Here is a 4,915-nt window from a genome sequence, read left to right as displayed (position 1 = left end):
TCAGATAAAAATTGGCATGATAAATTGTGAATCTAATCTTATAGTTTGTCAAGCTTAGAATGTGTTCTGAAATATCAGCTCACCAGACTTTCAGAGGAGAAGGTGTTAAGATCAAGTCTTTGACCAGACAATGACATTTCCGGGACTTACTATATATATATACCCTGCCTGGTCCCAGGTAAGTCACTAAATCTGCACACACACACTTTGCACATGCACACGTACTGTGTGTATGCGTTCCACATATTCACACTCGACCTTGTGTGCATGAGATGGTGGGTTTTAATGTCAGCACGCTGTATCTTCTCAACGGAAATGTGGTTTCTATTTACCAGACAAATGACATTCACATTATCACAGTCATGTTCTTGTGACACAACAGGTGATTGTGTTGATTGTTCAGCACAGTAGCACAGATCAAACTACTGTGGGATATCAGATGTTCCTATAAATGTTTTATTAAATTATGTTTAGTTGATAGTTTACCTGTAGAGATATACAGGAACAGGGAGAGAGAGAGTGGGGGACGACATGCAAGAAAGTCAGAACTGAACCAGAAATGTTGTGACCACTGGGCCACAAGGATGCACCAACTTACTCATTTTCTATGGGGGTAAATTGATCTCAGTATCATTGTTTATGCACAGACTATGAGTTATAAGATTCATATTAGATTAGTTTAGACAATACCACACGACGGTGCCGGTGCAGGTACAGGATGTTTAAATTCTGCATCACGTGCATACAGTACAAACAACAAACAGACAGTAGACTTCACAACAGGCGACAATACAGAATACAGTGGGTAAATGACCATGCGTAGTGTACGAGAAGGCAACTAAAATAAAGAGAGGAGTTCAGAGTCCTGATGGCTATGGGGGAACAGCTATTTGTTAAGTGTTTGGTGGAGAGTGGCCTGTAGCGCCTCCCTGAGGGAAGGAGCTGGAAGAGGTGGTGAGCAGGATGTGAGGGATCGGAGATGATTTTCTTTGCTCGCTTTACAGTCCGACGTGTATAGAGGGAATTGTGTTACCTTCGAACATTGCTTCTGAGAAATTTTATGTTTTTTTGTCCCCCTACCCAACTGTTCGATGAAATTTACGCCCAGGGTTGTAGGCTACATTTCAGAAACATTTGGCCTAATGCATGTTGTGAAGATTAGTATACCAAGATTTCTCTGTTTGCACTACCTGATCACAGTTTGTGTGACTGTGTATCTTAAACAAACACTGTAGTGTGTATCTTAAACAAACAGTGCTTTGCCCACTGCCTGGTTTAAGCCATCACACAGAAGAAGAGGGCAAACATTTGTTTGTTTGTTGTGAAGGCTCATGATATTTAGTGCCAGGAAAATAATGACAATGCCACGTGTGTGTAACTTTTTTACAGCTTTACCTAAGTTTCTAAATGTTTAATTCCCTCTGGCTAAACCTTGAACAGAACTAATTGATTAGGCTACAGGACAGTAATTAGTACTTATTATATATTCTTAATGAGTTATATGCTATTTATTTTAAATGTTTTAATTTGGACTGTAATGTATTTGTTTAAGTAAAAGTAATAATGAATCTGCTGAATATATTTTAAAAATGCAAATACTGTTTACTCACAGTTTTTGGAAAGACTTTCATATATTGTGTTTCATATGACAGGATTTTAGGTGGAAATACCAGTAAAAGGACTTTGATTCAACAGAAGAACATCAGCAGGTTAGAGGTTGTCAAAATAGTAATAATAATTTTTTTAAGTTGCTTTGGATAAAAAAGCGTCAATGAATAAATGTAAATGTAATCCTGAGGTACGAAGACTCTGGTACTGTGCTTAAGTGCAGTTTTGATGAACTTGTAGGCCTATTTACTTATTTACAATTTATGTTACTTTATACTTCAGGGGGAAATGTACTTTTTACTGCACTACATTATTCAGACAGATAAAGTTTCTTTGATCTTAAATTTTTTCAAATAGTTTCCAAACATTTGGTCGAAGTTTCAAATGTTTGTTGTTAGGAGCAACTGAGGCTGATACTGTGTTTTTCTGTTAAACACACTTTAATCCTCATTTACAAGCAGAGAAGAGACGAACAAGAAACATCACAGTGTTACATTTATAATCCTGTTATTGTCCTTTTATAGCTGATGTGTCTGTTGACTGTGTTCACAGGAGCATCTCCAGAGCCGTTATAATACTTGATCAAACGCAGGACTGGGTCCTGCTGCAGTGTGAAGTTCAAGGTGCTTCTCCAAAACCTACAGTAGAGTGGCAGGACAGTGCTGGAAACAAACTTCCTGCTGAGGAGCCACAGGTCTCAGAAAGAGGAGGCAGCTTCTACATCATCCTCCAAACTACTGTGATGAAGACAGACCGCATTTATTTATATGGTAATGCTGGTTCTGCAATCACACGAGATATTCCCTTTGGATTGTACTGAAGTAGAAGTATAAAGTAGCATACATTGGAAATACTAAAGTAAAGTACATGTACCTAACAAACAGTACTTAAGCAAAGTACACATGTAATTGTGCCCTTGTCTGCCAATAAACGTTTATCTGAGTGCTGGTCAGCGTTCTACAATACAATTTATGAAACATGAGGATGTTTCATATTTCAACAGTTTTATATATAGTGCAACACAAAATATCACAATCTATTTATAATCCTGCATTTATTCTTTTAAGTGATGTTTCACTTATTGTCCATTTACACTGTGTTCACAGATGCAGCTACAAACATCCACAACTACACTTCATCAAACTAAAGACTCGGCCCTGCTGCAGTATGAAGTTCAAGATAGTCTAAAACCTGAAGTAGAGTGGCAGGACAGTGATGTAAAAGTCCTTAGCGCTAGTGAAACACATGTCTCAGAAAGAGGAGGAATCTTCTACATCACTCTCCAAACTACTGTGACCAAGACCGGACGCCTCCGCTGTGTTGTCACACAGAAGGAAATCAGCCATCAGATTTATACTGAGACCTTCGTGTACATCCATGGTGAGATTCTTCCTTGTGTTGTTTTTTATATTTAAATAATTGTATTTAAAAGAGTTTAATTTATAAAGATCATTCTGATCAAACACACAAGAATTTAGTAAACTTCACTCACAAACCCAGTAACAGATTTAAAATTGGCTGCTGCAGCCTGATCCTGAGGATCGACATGAAAACACCTCACGAGGGAGATTTAGAGACTGAAGTCTTTAGAATCAGAGACTTTTTGTGCCACAAGTAGAAAGAAAAAGGTTCTGAACTTAAATTATTATTGAGATACATGTGGCACCAAAATACACAGAGGCTCTCTGGAGGTCCTATTAGCTTTAATTAGATAAATAGATTAGATGGAGAGAGAAACTTTTTTAATCCTAATGATAAACTGCAGAGTTACAGCAGCCAAGTCAAACATGAGTCACATAACAAACAACATGAGGACACTCAGAGATGTAGAGAAGATTTTAGTCGTTGATGATTTTATTTTTTTATTTTTAACTAGTAACTGAACTCAAACTAAGATCAGACTTTAACTCTAAATATAAACAGTGATAGTTCCTGGTAATATGTTGACGCCATGGAGGCACATACGGACTTTGGAAGTGCAGTTTTTACTTGACAATGTAAACTTGTATTTAGTACCTATTGCAAAATATATATAGATTTGTTGATCAGATATCTATTAGTTCTAGAGAAAAGTATCTTGTCCTTGGGCAAGATACTGAACCCCGAATTGCCCCTGGTGGCTGTTCCACCTGTGTATGAACGGTAGTTTCTGTTTGAGCACTTAGGCTTAGTGTATGTATGTAGTGTAAAAGCGCTTTGAGTGGTTGGAAAGACGCAAATACTGAACATTGATTCTTAAAATGATTGAATACACTTGAAAATGTCTCTGTAATATTCTGCATTGAAACATCAGCTCTGAGTCAAAGCTCGCTCATCATTTGTGTTTGTTTGAAACTAACTATTAATAATAATAATAAAACTAATGAAATATATACAAAGGGACCTGTTGGCAAAAAATACTTTTAATAAAGCTGAATTTTTCTCTCATCTTCTGTGTATGTGTGTGTGTGTGTTCTTGTTTTTCTATCCCGGTGGGGACCATGACCTGACATATCACTCACGCATTGGGGACCAATTTTCAATGCACAAACATTGCAATGAATAGAAAACAGCCTCCTGATATGCTTGGTGAAGTTTTTTTGAGAAAAAAAAATTGGTCCCCACGGAGTTGATTTTCACTACTTCGTGTGTGCCCTAGTGGTCATAGATGTTATTACAGTGTGTGAATTTGCACTGGTGACAAAGTTTGTAAAAGTGTGTAAGTGTGTGTACCATATAAACTTCATATTTTATGAATAGTATTACATTCTGTGCACTTAATTGTGATCAGACTTTTATGTTATCAAATTAGTTTCCCTAAACTCAATGACGGAATGCATTTCATCATTAAACTTCCTTTCAAAGTGCTTTTTTCTTTGGAAGAAACAGACAGCAATATTTTTGTTGGCCTAAAAAAAGCAGATATCAGTATAAATTGGTAAGTATGAGTGTAAACAATTATTTGTAAATAAATCAAACAACTATTTAAGTAATGGTAAAATGACCTCAAGTAACAAAAGTCAAAATACTAAGGAAGAAAGAAGAAATGTGAGGAACCCATCAGTATTATACCAATTTTAGCTATCATAAACTTGAGTTTTAATTATGTCATGATGCACCAATAGTGACTAAACATTCCTGTGTCAAAACTGGGTTTAACGGCCTGTGGTCCTGACTAACATTAAGTGCTTTGAACGGTTTGTCAGGTAGCAGATCAAGGCTTTCCTCAATGCAAATCTAAATTCCCTACAGTTTGCATTCAGAGCCAATTGATCCAAATATACAATATCTACCACAGCCACCCTCACTCTGACATTTCTGGAAATGA

Source organism: Micropterus dolomieu, linkage group LG04 (assembly GCF_021292245.1).
Source record: "Micropterus dolomieu isolate WLL.071019.BEF.003 ecotype Adirondacks linkage group LG04, ASM2129224v1, whole genome shotgun sequence".
NCBI lineage: Eukaryota > Metazoa > Chordata > Actinopteri > Centrarchiformes > Centrarchidae > Micropterus > Micropterus dolomieu.
This window is presented reverse-complemented; position numbering follows the sequence as displayed.